Source organism: Pseudophryne corroboree, chromosome 6 (assembly GCF_028390025.1).
Source record: "Pseudophryne corroboree isolate aPseCor3 chromosome 6, aPseCor3.hap2, whole genome shotgun sequence".
Taxonomy (NCBI): Eukaryota; Metazoa; Chordata; class Amphibia; order Anura; family Myobatrachidae; genus Pseudophryne; species Pseudophryne corroboree.
In genome coordinates this window covers 325474444-325489736 of record NC_086449.1, presented here as the reverse complement: position 1 = coordinate 325489736, position 15293 = coordinate 325474444, and the positions used below count along the sequence as shown (strand labels likewise).

The 15293-nt window shown below is 46.9% G+C and overlaps 1 protein-coding gene across 1 annotated transcript in view; it reads right to left on the bottom strand.

The window, feature by feature from the left end:
• Positions 1-8554, bottom strand: part of OAZ2 (ornithine decarboxylase antizyme 2) — an 85245-nt gene extending 76691 nt beyond the window's left edge. The window contains exon 1 of the mRNA XM_063926330.1: positions 8234-8554. The gene's annotated coding sequence lies outside the window, so the exon portion shown is untranslated. The remainder of the gene's footprint in view (positions 1-8233) is intronic.
• Positions 8555-15293: the final 6739 nt, after the last annotated feature.

Sequence of the window (15293 nt, the reverse complement as noted above, 5' to 3'; positions counted from 1 at the left end):
TAAGGAAATAAAACTCAGAGACTGCGCTCTAGTAACGGTAACGTTTCAGTTGTATTTAACTTTCGTCAGACCTGGTCTGACGAAAGTTAAATACAACTGAAACGTTACCGTTACTAGAGCGCAGTCTCTGAGTTTTATTTCCTTAAGACAAGTCCTCTTGGAGTGCCACCCGTTTTGATGGAGTATCATTGCATATAGCAAGGGACGGCACCGGGGCAGCTGTGAAATTAACGTGAGTGCCGGTTACATGGTGAAAAAAAAAAAAAAATATATATATTATATATATATATATATATATATATATATATATATATATATATATATATATATATATATATATATATATATATATATATATATATATATATATATATAGCGCCTAAATTTATGTGCCCCCCCCCCCCCTCTCTTTTTTACCCTCTATTGCACCTGTATAGAGCCTGGGGAGCGTCTTTCCAGCGGAGCTGTGAAGAGAAAATGGCGCTGGTGTGCTGAGGAAGAAGGCCCCGCCCCCTCAGCGGCGGGCTTCTGTCCCGCTTTAATGTGTAAAAAATGGCGGGGGCTCGGGCATATATACAGTCCCAGAGTGAGAGAGAGTGTGTGTGTGTGTGTATGTGTATGTGTATGTGTATGTGTGTGTGTGTGTGTGTATGTGTGTATGTGTATGTGTATGTGTATGTGTATGTGTATGTGTATGTGTATGTGTATGTGTATGTGTATGTGTATGTGTATGTGTATGTGTATGTGTATGTGTATGTGTATATATATATATATATATATATATATATATATATATATATATATATATATATATATATATATATATATATATATATATATATATAATAAGAATTTACTTACCGATAATTCTATTTCTCGGAGTCCGTAGTGGATGCTGGGGTTCCTGAAAGGACCATGGGGAATAGCGGCTCCGCAGGAGACAGGGCACAAAAAAGTAAAGCTTTTACCAGATCAGGTGGTGTGCACTGGCTCCTCCCCCTATGACCCTCCTCCAGACTCCAGTTAGGTACTGTGCCCGGACGAGCGTACACAATAAGGGAGGCAATTTGAATCCCGGGTAAGACTCATACCAGCCACACCAATCACACCGTACAACTTGTGATCTAAACCCAGTTAACAGTATGATAACAGAAAGAGCCTCTTAAAGATGGCTCCTTAACAATATAACCCGAATTTGTTAACAATAACTATGTACAGTATTGCAGATAATCCGCACTTGGGATGGGCGCCCAGCATCCACTACGGACTCCGAGAAATAGAATTATCGGTAAGTAAATTCTTATTTTCTCTATCGTCCTAAGTGGATGCTGGGGTTCCTGAAAGGACCATGGGGATTATACCAAAGTTTCCAAACGGGCGGGAGAGTGCGGATGACTCTGCAGCACCGAATGAGAGAATTCCAAGTCCTCTTTTGCCAGGGTATCAAATTTGTAGAATTTTACAAACGTGTTTTCCCCCGACCACGTAGCTGCTCGACAGAATTGTAATGCCGAGACCCCTCGGGCAGCCGCCCAAGATGAGCCCACCTTCCTTGTGGAATGGGCCTTAACAGATTTAGGCTGTGGCAGGCCTGCCACAGAATGAGCAAGTTGAATTGTGTTACAAATCCAACGAGCAATCGTCTGCTTAGAAGCAGGGGCACCCAACTTGTTGGGTGCATATAGTATCAACAGCGAGTCAGATTTTCTGACTTCAGCCGTCCTTGAAATGTATATTTTTAAGGCTCTGACAACGTCCAACAACTTGGAGTCCTCCAAGTCGCCAGTGGCCGCAGGCACCACAATAGGTTGGTTCAGGTGAAACGCTGATACCACCTTAGGGAGAAAATGCGGACGAGTCCTCAGTTCTGCCCTATCCGAATGGAAGATTAGATAAGGGCTTTTATAAGATAAAGCCGCCAATTTAGATACTCTCCTGGCGGAAGCCAGGGCCAGTAACATAGTCACTTTCCATGTGAGATATTTAAAATCCACCTTTTTCAATGGTTCAAACCAATGGGATTTGAGGAAATCTAAAACTACATTTAGATCCCACGGTGCCACCGGAGGCACCACAGGAGGCTGTATATGCAGTACTCCTTTAACAAAAGTCTGTACCTCAGGAACTGAGGCCAATTCTTTTTGGAAGAATATTGACAGGGCCGAAATTTGAACCTTAATAGATCTCAATTTGAGACCCATAGACAATCCTGATTGTAGGAAATGTAGGAAACGACCCAGTTGAAATTCCTCCGTCGGAACACTCCGATCCTCGCACCACGCGACATATTTTCGCCAAATGCGGTGATAATGTTTCGCGGTGACTTCCTTCCTTGCCTTAATCAAGGTAGGAATGACTTCTTCTGGAATGCCTTTCCCTTTTAGGATCTGGCGTTCAACCGCCATGCCGTCAAACGCAGCCGCGGTAAGTCTTGAAAGAGACAGGGACCCTGTTGTAGCAGGTCCCTTCTCAGAAGTAGAGGGCACGGGTCGTCCGTGACCAACTCTTGAAGTTCCGGGTACCAAGTCCTTCTTGGCCAATCCGGAGCCACTAGTATTGTTCTTACTCCTCCTCACCGTATAATCTTCAATACCTTTGGTATGAGAGGCAGAGGAGGAAACACATATACTGATTTGTACACCCAAGGTGTTACCAGTGCGTCCACAGCTATTGCCTGTGGATCTCTTGACCTGGCGCAATACTTGTCCAGTTTCTTGTTGAGGCGAGACGCCATCATGTCTACCATTGGTCTTTCCCAACAGTTTATTAGCATGTGGAAGACTTCTGGATGAAGACCCCCCTCTCCCGGGTGAATATCGTGTCTGCTGAGGAAGTCTGCTTCCCAGTTGTCCACGCCCGGGAAGAACACTGCTGACAGTGCTATTACGTGATTCTCCGCCCAGCGAAGAATCTTGGCAGCTTCTGCCATTGCACTCCTGCTTCTTGTGCCGCCCTGTCTGTTTACATGGGCGACCGCCGTGATGTTGTCCGACTGAATCAACACCGGTTTTCCTTGCAGGAGTGGTTCCGCCTGGCTTAGAGCATTTTAGATTGCTCTTAGTACCAGAATGTTTATGTGAAGAGACTTTTCCAGGTTCGTCCATACCCCCTGGAAGTTTCTTCCTTGTGTGACTGCTCCCCAACCTCTCAGGCTGGCGTCCGTGGTCACCAGGATCAAATCCTGTATGCCGAATCTGCGGCCCTCCAATAGATGAGCCTTTTGCAACCACCACAGAAGATATACCCTTGTCCTTGGCGACAGGGTTATTCGCAGGTGCATCTGAGGATGCGACCCTGACCATTTGTCCAACAGATCCCTTTGGAAAATTCTTGCATGGAATCTGCCGAATGGAATTGCTTCGTAAAAAGCCACCATTTTTCCCAGGACTCTTGTGCATTGATGTACAGACACCTTTCCTGGTTTTAGGAGGTTCCTGACAGGTCGGATAACTCCTTGGCTTTTTCCTCGGGAAGAAAAACCTTTTTCTGAACCGTGTCCAGAATCATCCCTAGGAACAGCAGACGTATCGTCGGAAAACAGCTGCGATTCTTGGAATATTTAGAATCCAGTCGTGCCGTCGAAGAACTACTTTAGATAGTGCTCTTCCGACCTCCAACTGTTCTCTGGAACTTGCCCTTTTTAGGTCGTGCAAGTAAGGGATAATTTAGATGCCTTTTTTCTTTGAAGAAACATCTTTTCGGCCATTACCTTGGTAAAAAGGCCCGGGGTGCCGTGGATAATTCAAACGGCATCGTCTGAAACTGATATTGACAGTTCTGTACCACGAACCAGAGGTACCCTTGATGAGAAGGACAAAATTTGGACATGGAGGTAATCCTTGATGTCCAGGGACACCATATAGTCCCCTTTTTTCCGGTTCGCTATCACTGCTCTGAGTGACTTTATCTCGATTTGAACCTTTTATGTAAGTGTTCAAAACATTTTAGATTTAGACTATGTGTCACCAAGCCGTCTGGCTTCAGTACCACAATATAGTGTGGAAAAATAATACCCTTTTCCTTGTCGTAGGAGGGGTACTTTGATTATCACCTGCTGGATATACAGCTTGTGAATTGTTTCCAATGCTGCCTCCCTGTCGGAGGGAGCCGTTGGTAAAGCAGACTTCAGGAACCTGCGAGGAGAAGATGTCTCGACTCTCCAATCTTTACCCCTGGGATAATACTCGTACGATCTAGGGGTCAACTTGCGAGTGATCCCACTGCGCCCTGAGACTCTTGAGACTACCCCCCCACCTTGAGTCCGCTTGCACGGCCCCAGCGTCATGCTGAGGACTTGGCAGACGCGGTGGAGGGCTTCTTTTCCTGGGAAAGGGCTGCCTGCTGCAGTCTACTTCCCTTACCTCTATGTCTGGGCAGATATGACTGGCCTTTTGCCTGCATGCCCTCATGGGAAAGGAAAGATTGAGGCTGAAAAGACGGTGTCTTTTTTAGCTGAGATGTAACTTGGGGTAAAAAAGGTTGGATTTCCCAGCTGTTGCTGTGGTCCCCAGGTCCGATGGACCGACCCCCAAATAACTCCTTCCCTTTATACAGCAATACTTCCATCTGCCGTATGGGATCTGTATCACCTGACCACTGTCGTGTCCCTGACATCTTCTGGGAGATATGGACAACGCACTTATCTTGATGCCAGAGAGCAAATATCCCTCTGTGCATCTCACATACATATATATAGAATGCATCCTATTAAATGCTCTACATGAATAAAATATTTTCAGTCAGGGAATCCGACCAAGCCAACCCAGCACTGCATCTCCAGGCTGATGGCGATCGCTGGTCGCAGTATAACCACCGTATGTGTGTATATACTTTTTAGGATATTTTTCCAGCTTCCTATCAGCTGGCTCCTTGAGGGCGGCCGTATCTGGAGACGGTAACGCCACTTGATAAGCGTGTGAGCGCCTTATCACCCTAAGGGGTGTTTCCCAACGTACCCTAATTTCTGGCGGGAAAGGGTATAACGCCAATATTTGCTATCGGGGTAACCCTACGCATCATCACACACTTCATTTTATTTTATCTGATTCAGGAAAAACTACAGGTAGTTTTTTCCACTCCCACATAATACCCTTTCTTGTGGTACTTGTAGTATCAGAAACACGTAACACCTCCTTCATTGCCCTTAACGTGTGGCCCTAATGAGAAATACGTTTGTTTATTCACCGTCGACACTGTATTCAGTGTCCGTGTCTGTGTCTGTGTCGACCGACTGAGGTAAATGGGCGTTTTTAAAACCCCTGACGGTGTTTCTGAGACGCCTGGACCGGTCCTAATAGATTGTCGGCCGTCTCATGTCGTCAACCGACCTTGCAGCGTGTTGACATTCTCACGTAATTCTCTAAATAAGCCATCCATTCCGGTGTCGACTCCCTAGAGAGTGACATCACCATTACAGGCAATTTCTCCGCCTCCTCACCAACATCGTCCTCATACATGTCGACACACACGTGCCGACACACAGCACACACACCGGGAATGCTCTGACAGAGGACAGGACCCACTAGCCCTTTGGGGAGACAGAGGGAGAGTCTGCCAGCACACACCAAAAACGCTATAATTATATAGGGACAACCTTATATAAGTGTTTCTCCCTTATAGCATCTTTTATATATATACAATATCGCCAAAATCAGTGCCCCCCCTCTCTGTTTTAACCCTGTTTCTGTAGTGCAGTGCAGGGGAGAGCCTGGGAGCCTTCTCTCCAGCTTTTCTGTGAGAGAAAATGGCGCTGTGTGCTGAGGAGATAGGCCCCGCCCCTTTTACGGCGGGCTCGTCTCCCGCTATTTTTGAAGTTAGGCAGGGGTTAAATATCTCCATATAGCCTCTGTGGGCTATATGTGAGGTATTTTTTGCCTCTAATAAGGTTTTTATTTGCCTCTCAGAGCGCCCCCCCCAGCGCTCTGCACCCTCAGTGACTGTTGTGTGAAGTGTGCTGAGAGGAAAATGGCGCACAGCTGCAGTGCTGTGCGCTACCTTTATGAAGACTCAGGAGTCTTCAGCCGCCGATTTTGGACCTCTTCTCTCTTCAGCGTCTGCAAGGGGGCCGGCGGCGCGGCTCCGGTGACCATCCAGGCTGTACCTGTGATCGTCCCTCTGGAGCTAGTGTCCAGTAGCCAAGCAGCAAATCCACTCTGCACGCAGGTGAGTTCACTACTTCTCCCCTAAGTCCCTCGTTGCAGTGATCCTGTTGCCAGCAGGACTCACTGTAAAGTAAAAAACCTAAGCTAAACTTTCTCTAAGCAGCTCTTTAGGAGAGCCACCTAGATTGCACCCTTCTCGTTCGGGCACAAAATCTAACTGGAGTCTGGAGGAGGGTCATAGGGGGAGGAGCCAGTGCACACCACCTGATCTGGTAAAAGCTTTACTTTTTTGTGCCCTGTCTCCTGCGGAGCCGCTATTCCCCATGGTCCTTTCAGGAACCCCAGCATCCACTTAGGACGATAGAGAATATATATATATATATATATATATATATGTCTCTTTTTGCCAAAAAAGGTACTTAATTGCTGCCCAGGGCGCCCCCCCCCCTGCACCCTACAGTGACCGGAGTGTGCGGTGTGCTGTGGGAGCAATGGCGCACAGCTGCAGTGCTGTGCGCTACCTTAAGTGAAGACAGGAGTCTTCAGCCGCCGATTTCGATGTCTTCATGCTTCTGCTGCTTCTGTTCTTCTGGCTCTGCGAGGGGGACGGCGGCGCGGCTCCGGGAACGGGCGATCAAGGTTAGGTACCTGTGTTCGATCCCTCTGGAGCTAATGGTGTCCAGTAGCCTAAGAAGCGCTACCTAGCTGCCGTGAGTAGGTTTGCTTCTCTCCCCTCAGTCCCTCGTAGCAGAGAGTCTGTTGCCAGCAGAAGCTCTCTGAAAACAAAAAACCTAACAAAATACTTTCTTTTCTAGCAAGCTCAGGAGAGCCCACTAGGTGCACCCAGCTCGGCCGGGCACAGATTCTAACTGAGGTCTGGAGGAGGGGCATAGAGGGAGGAGCCAGTGCACACCAGATAGTACTAAATCTTTCTTTAGAGTGCCCAGTCTCCTGCGGAGCCCGCTATTCCCCATGGTCTTTACGGAGTCCCCAGCATCCACTAGGACGTTAGAGAAATTACAATATTCATCACTGGTGTAATGGAATGTTACATGAAACACAAATAGGTGCCATGATGCTATTGGGGGACAATGGGAGTGTTGGAAGGACAAAACTCCTAGGCAAAAATAAGAACTTTAGTACTTTGCATTATCTTCTACAGAGAAAGAGAGACTTCACAATTTTTACAAAAACAAGATGCATGGTTCTACAAACCTCTGGGCACAGATCTCCTTTATTCTGAAAGAATTCTATTTAGACTACAGTTTACCTAGACTTGTCATTGAGAATGCAGAATAGATTATATAAAGTGCTTTGATGCTCACATGGAAAGCATATGTTGCACACTGATCAGAACCATAAAAACAATCACATCAGTCACATGCTATTGCACAATTTAATGTCAGATGTATGTCATGTAACCAATGACTATATGGAATTAAGGTACACTTTTAAAGCCTCATACCTAAGCATCAGGTTTTAAACTGGTATGTGAGCAAAACAAATTCTGCAGACTACTCTAGGGCAACACACCCTATAACGCACATATCCACCATGCGATCAGATTGCACTTTTGTACTCCTGCCAACACACAAGTCTGTCCCTAATGTTTACTTGTCCTCCTCAGAGGCAGGATGACTTGTTTATGCAATATTTTGCTACATGATTAAACCATCATCTTAATTAGGGCTACCCTGCAACTTTTTGGAAAATGATTTATGCTAAAACGGGCAGTCCTGTGCCTCCTCCCCAGCTAGGTGTAACAATTCAGTGGTTATCTGTGGAACATTGCTTACACCTACATTATTAACGGTAATAAACCATACAGCTAGCCCGTAGTGTATGACAATGTATGTGACACAGGCCTCACACTCTGGCCATGGCTTGGAAAACACACCCTCACAAATGCCAGCTGAGGGCTGCTGGCAGCAGAAAGCCATGTCACACCTAATGAAGGTTACCGCTAGCTGATGCACTGGGCCTTGCTAATGCAGTTTCACATGTAATGCAAAATCGCTCACCGGCAAGTTGGCTGGACTCAAAAGCTTGCACTCAGTGGCACAGAGGCCTCTATAATTAGCTCTTGCCTGAGCTCAGCCATATAGCATCTGCTAACACATCGCGCTCCGTACCTGTCCTGCGGGTCTATCATTCTCCCCGCGCCGTGTCCTGCACTCTGTGGGTCGCACTCTGTGTCTGGGCCCTGACTCTCTCTTCTTTCCGTTTGCCCGTCCTGAACTCAGCTACCAGCGCAGCCAGGCGAGGATCTGCCGAACAAATGCGCGTTTTCTCTGCTTCCCTAGTCACACAGAGCAACCGCATCCGGCCCCTCGGTGTCTCCCGGTGCTAAGTCCCCGACAGTCGCCGCGCTCCGAGTCCTCACTCTCCTCGCAACTCCGCTCTCTCGGTGACTGAGCTAACTCCGCCCCCTCCGCACTCCAGAACCTTCCCAAGTCACGCCCACCTATATGCCGTCAGACAGCCTGTCATTCCTGATTGGACTTTGTATCAATCCCGTCCACGCCCACTCTCGTGTTGCTATGGGTGTCAGCCTCGCTCTGACGCTACGCTTCCGCCCTTTTGTTGTTGTTTTACGTTCCGTCTCTCCGATGCCCCGCCCACTTGCTGGCACATAAACACACAGAGGGGGGTGGTCAATGGGGAGACAGCTGTGTCGTCACTCAGAAATGACAGGGTCGTTGTCGTGTTATTGTGCTGAGGAGGTTGAGTGCAGTGCAGGCATGGTGACGTGAACCATAGCCTGCACATGTCAGCCTGTAACATATGTCTCATCTGCGTATGGAAACTTGTTTTACAAGGGTTCTCAGTGCCCGGCAGATGTTTCTCTTTGACCATTACGGCCATAAGGTACTGTAGGCAGCCTTGTGGCCTGAATCGTGCAGTACTGTTGTGGCAAAACTAAGAATTAGAAATGAAAATTAAAGTGCACCCTTTACAGCACAGTGCGTCTGTGTATCGAAGACTTCTTTATGCTTGACGCACTTGATAGGATTGAAAAATAAAAAATATATAGACTAGTGCAGTGGTTCCCAAACGCGGTCCGGAAGGAACCCTAACAGTCCAGGTTTTAAGGATTTTCTTGATTCAGTTTGATTATATCTGTGCACAAACATGAACAGGGGCGGATTGGGAACAAAAAGCGGCCCTGGAAAAATTTGTACTAGTGGCCCCACATGGGCAGCACCAGAGGTGTAAGGTCTAGCCATGGGCCATGGCAGCAGCACCCTCCCCCCAAGACTTTCCAGATAGTGGGCATGTCCAGCATCAAGGGGGAAGTTAAAAATAAATAAAATTAAATATTATGAGCACATTATATGATACACCTTCAGAATTTAGGAAACTATATAATTCTTTAGAAAGATATTTTCTTGCTTATTACACCAACCGTATCCAAATCACTATTCACTCAATCTTATATATCAGCTAAGCAGGCAGGCAGTGCATACACTAGATCAGTGGTTCTCAAACTTGGTCCTCAGGACCCCACACAGTGCATGTTTTGCAGGTAACCCAGCAGGTGCACAGGTGTATTAATTACTCACTGACACATTTTAAAAGGTCCACAGGTGGAGCTAATTATTTCACTCGTGATTCTGTGAGGAGACCTGCAAAACATGCACTGTGTGGGGTCCTGAGGACCGAGTTTGAGAACCTGTGCACTAGATCATCTGCAATCACAGGCTAAGTGGCAAAGTAATTTTCATATATGCAAATTATTTTGCATCTTATTCATTATGTCTATAAAAAGGACCATATGTCCTCAAACAAAACAGGCCCCACAGGTGCGTCGGCCCACCGGGAATCTTCCCTGTGGACCCTATGGCCAATCCGCCTCTGAACATGAATATCTTTAAAACCTGGACTTGGATATCCTTAAAACCTGGTGCCTTGAGGGCCAAGTTGGGGAAACCCTGCAATAGTGCATTTCCCTTAAATGAAATATCACATACAACATGTGGATGTAAAATAAACATGTAAGATTGTGTAGATTCAAGGGTAATACACTATTGTATAGTTTGTTTTTTATCATTAAGTGCATTAAATGTAGATTTTGATACACAGATGCGCATTTTCATTTGTATTGTCACTTGAAGTGTTCAAAGTATCAATTGTAAATCCTACTCTTCAACTGCAGTGTTTATCACTGCGCCAATGTTTAGTTCTTTAAAGAAAAATAAGAATTAGTAATATGCAGAGAGTACTAACTTAAGCTGGGCAGGGCACACTAGACGATGTTTTGAACAATTGGACGATTTCCGACGGATCAGAACAACAAATTGTCCACTTCGTCCAGTGGTGGTCATTCCGAGTTGTTCGCTCTGTAATTTTCTTCGCATCGCAGCGAATTTCCGCTAATTGCGCATGCGCAATGTTCGCACTGCGACTGCGCCTAGTAAATTTGCTATGCAGTTAGGAATTTTACTCACGGCATTACAAGGTTTTTTCTTCGTTCTGGTGATCGTAATGTGATTGACAGGAAGTGGGTGTTTCTGGGCGGAAACTGGCCGTTTTATGGGTGTGTGTGAAAAAACGCTGCCGTTTCTGGGAAAAACGCGGGAGTGTCTGAAGAAATGGGGGAGTGTTTGGGCGAACGCTGGGAGTGTTTGTGACGTCAAACCAGGAACGAAACTGACTGAACTGATCGCAGTTGCCGAGTAAGTGTGGAGCTACTCAGAAACTGCTAAGAAGTGTCTATTCGCAATTCTGCTAATCTTTCGTTCGCAATTTTACTATGCTAAGATTCACTCCCAGTAGGCGGCGGCTTAGCGTGTGCAAAGCTGCTAAAAGCAGCTAGCGAGCGAACAACTCGGAATGAGGGCCAGTGTGTATGCACTAGTACGCACTTCTGTGAGTCATTCATTGCATCTTCAGATTGGTCGTGCATGCAGGTCAATCTGAAGATATCGTTTGCAGTGCCATGCAGTGAAGGACAGAACAAGGGATTGTTCCGTCATTCATTTCATCGGCTAGTGTGTACTGGCTATCTTATCTGGTCCAGGGTAAGGATAAAATCACCGCGACCATTGGCAATATTGCAGGTCTACTAGTGTGTACACAGTTTAAGGTTGTGAGGCTAAAACACTTCTCGTAAAGATAAATTGAAGGTATAACAAACAATATGTTGTTTTGTAAGCTACTTGGTGCTTATAGCGTTTATTCTGGGAAATCCTATGTAGTCTATGGTTTACGTATGATCGCAATAGCCTATAAAAAGCATAAGGATATATATAATAGTGATGCCATATTTGGCACAACAGGCATTGGCATAGAAATCTAACCTTGAACATGAAACAAATCTTGCTCAGTACCATGAACATAAAAACACGGTTAGCTGTCAGGTGATTGTGTTCAATATCAAGGCTAATGTTAGATGTATGTCATATATAAAATGCCAGTGGTCATGTAATAATACCTTTTTGGATTTTAACACTCTTTTGAATTAAGATACACTATTACAAAATGAATAAATAAGCATCAGGTTTAAAACTCTGGTATGTAGTGAAAAAAAATCTGCAGTCTCCTCTAGAGCAACACACCCAGTAATACAGAAATCAGACAAGTGATCAGATCGCACTTTTGTGCTTCTGCCAACATGAAAGTCTGTCCCTAATGCTTTCCTTAGAGGCCTAATTATTTACTTGCGCAATATTCTGATACACAATTAAACTATTATTTTAAATAGCAGTAGGCAACATTTTATCTTCAGGTGTCAGACGTTTAATATCACAAGCAAAAAAATGTCTCCGGAGTGCCACCATCATTATAATAAAACAAACTAAGATGACTGACGTTAGTAAATGTTGTAATATCACATGGCAGATCCACATTAAAAACTAAACACAGATCACACTTATATCACACATCTGAAACACACTAATCACTATACACCGTTCACCCCCAGGACCATCTTAACAAATAGACACACTGAGCCAGGGCCATCTTAACATATAGACACACCGGGTAGCTGCAGAGGGCCCCACAGTTCTAGGGGCCTTTAATCAGTGTGGGTAGTGGTTACACAATCAGAGCAGTAAAGCTTTCTCTTCCTGCCTCCCAGCCTGTAGTCAGACAGTGATTGGCTGTCAGCTTGCTGATTGGTAGATGGCTGGAGCTAACCACCAATCAGAGTTCTGACAGCCATTCACTGTATGAAGCATGTGGAGTGATGGCATTGGACCATACATACCGACATCCTGGCTGCTCTCTCCGGGAGAGAGCAGCCAGGTCGGCTCAGCAAGGGAGCGGGGCAGGGCTGTGACGTGAATAGGGGCTGGGGCGGGGCGGGCAGGGGGTTATCACAGCATGTCATTTAAGCCATGCCCCCTGCACTGTAATGCCGCAATTACCGACATTATACAGCAGGGGGCGTGGCTATGATGACACAATTCAGCAAGAATCGCGTCATCGACTGCCCGAACCGCCCACTTTACTCACTGAGTGAGCGGCCAGGCAGAGGGGGACCTAAAAATCGGGAGACTTGCCTGCTCTTCCGGGGGGCCGGGAGGGTCACCCGTTTTTCGGGAGCCTCCCGCCCGTTCCAGGAGAGTAGGCAAATATGCATTGGACCACAGGTTGTGCATGCTATGATTTTTTAAACTGGTTCCCGTGAATGGGTGTGTAGGGTTCCCAGTGCATTGCTATTCCCAGGGCCTACAATGCTGTCAAGACGGCCCTGGTCACACCACTTTCTTATACATAGATTACCACAGCTGGCCCTAGGCATAGGCAATTTAGGCAAATGCCTAGGGCATTTGGAATGCCTAGGGGCACAACCAGCTTCTGCTGATTAAAATTATATACAGCATGCCTATATTCTGTGCGTGACTGCGGCTCTTTCTGCATACGAAATGAATTACTAATGTGCGGCATATGTGTAAGGGACATTATGTGTATAAGGGCATTAATAATGTGTGTCATATGTGTAAGGGACATTGCTGTGTGGTATTAGGTGTATTATGTGTATAAAGGCATTATAAATATGTGGCATTATGTGTATAAGGTGTACTACTTTGTGGCGTAACATATAAAAAGGGCACTTCTGTGTGGTCTAATGTGAATAAAGATCAATATGGTGTGGTCAGTAGCGGATCTTGCCACGGGCAAGCAGGACTTTTGCCCGGGGCGCCGCCTTCCGGAGGGCGCCGGCGCCATCTGGAGGGCGCCGCACCAGGGCAAGATCCGCTGCTGCTGTGCCCCCCGCTGCCGCTGGCCGCTGTGAAGGGAAACTAGAGTTTCCCTTCGTGGAGAGGTCCTTTACTGTGCGGTGCGCGATGACGTCATCGCGCACCGTACATTAAAGGACCTCTCCACGAAGGGCTTCACAGCGGCCAGCGGCAGCGGGGGGCACATTTCAGAGCGCTACAGTAGTCTGTACAGGGGGCGTAAATGACCACACTCCCTGTACGAAGCCACGCCCCCCATTGCCGCCTGGGGCGCGCAAAGCCCCAGAACCGGCCCTGGGTGTGGTGTAATGTGAATAAGGGGCACTACTGTGAGGAGTAACGTGGTACTACTGTGTGATGTACCATGAATAAGAGACACTATTGCATGATATAATTTGAATAAAGTTGCAGTACTGTTTGGGCGTAATTTCAACTGTGGCTATTATTGTGTGGCCATGCCCCTTCCCAGCAAGAACACGCCCTGTTTTGAGCTGCGCACCGAATGTGTACACTGTTCATATTTTAAATATAGGAGGTAGGAGCACCAAAATGAGGACTGCTATGGGTGAGGGGTGATTGTTCTGGGAAAGGAGTGCAGGGTCAGAGGCGGAACAAGTGTCTGTGCTAGGGAGCACCAGACAAAATCTTGCCTAGGGCATCATACTGGTTAGGGCCGGCTCTGTAGATTACTATACAGAAGTCACACTGAATGACTAGTGATGAATGGTGATGAATAAAGATAGCCCCCTATCTTGTCAGAATCCTGGTCATCACTAATATCTATGCACAACATATATCTGCAATTCCTTATTTTCTCCGGGATGTGGTCCTGACACACAGGGCCGTCTTAACAGCAGTGTAGGCCCCTGGGCACAGCAATGCACTGGGGCCCCCTACCCATCCTCCAGCGGTAGGGGTGGGGGATGCTATCAGCAGCAGCTTTGCTGTCCAGCGGGCAGTAGGGGGTGTTCTGTCTTCCGCTCCGTATGTAGGACCTGGAGCAGTAATTTCTGCTAATTACTCCTCTACTGCACAGACAGTGGGAGATGGGGTGGGAGGGAGAACACTAAACTGTAGAAGAGGCATCGGGCTGAATGAAGGGGCTCTAGTACATAACTTCCAGAGTGGTAGGGGGGGTGTAATACGCAGGGGAGGGGTGGATAGTGGAGTGGGCTTAATATTCATAATTTTCCGGTGGGAGGTCAGCTTGCTTGACTGCAGATATCTCCAGTTCCTGGAAATAGATTTCTTAGCTTTGAATGCGATAAAAAAATGAGAGAGTTCCACCTTTCAGGAGGTACTGGGGACTTGGGGATCAGAGTTCAGGAGCCAGAGCAATCCACCGGCAAATTTATAAAACTGCAAACCAGATGTGTGGAGCTGGAGCAGGGACCAGCTGCTTGAAGGCTTATATCTCTGGTTCTGGGCATAGCAGAGACAAGCTGCCAGTGTCCACTGAAAGAGGAGAGTCTCTTCATTCGGAGAATACCCTCAGGAAAACTCTAAGTCAGACAGAACCCGAGATATCTGGCTGGGAAGAGCAATTAACATTCTTGGATGGGGACCACTGCTTCGAAGTCAGATATCTCCGGTTCCCCAGGGCCGATTTTCAAAAATCTGGTACCCCTGGAAAGAGGGGACCCTCAGCTATCAGCCTAGGGCCCTTAGACTCCTGGGGCCCTTGGGCAAGAGCCCATTGAGCCCATACGAAAAGACGGCCCTGCTGACACATGGACAAAATGCTGGTGCCAGAACTTCAGCAGCACTTGGAATGCCGACGCCCGCATCCCGACCATCGTCATCCCGAATTTAAGTATGCCAGGGTCTCCAAAGTTTTGCCAGAGCGGCTTGTAGGTGGGGTTAGGTTTTGGCTGGAGGGGGAGGGTTAGGGTTAGGAAAATGGGACTGTCCTGCTGAATGCAGGACAGTTGAGAGGTATGGGATTGTCACCAGCCCATGAAGGTGCATCGTTAGCATGTAACAAGCTATAGTCTCCCCCAAAGTGCAG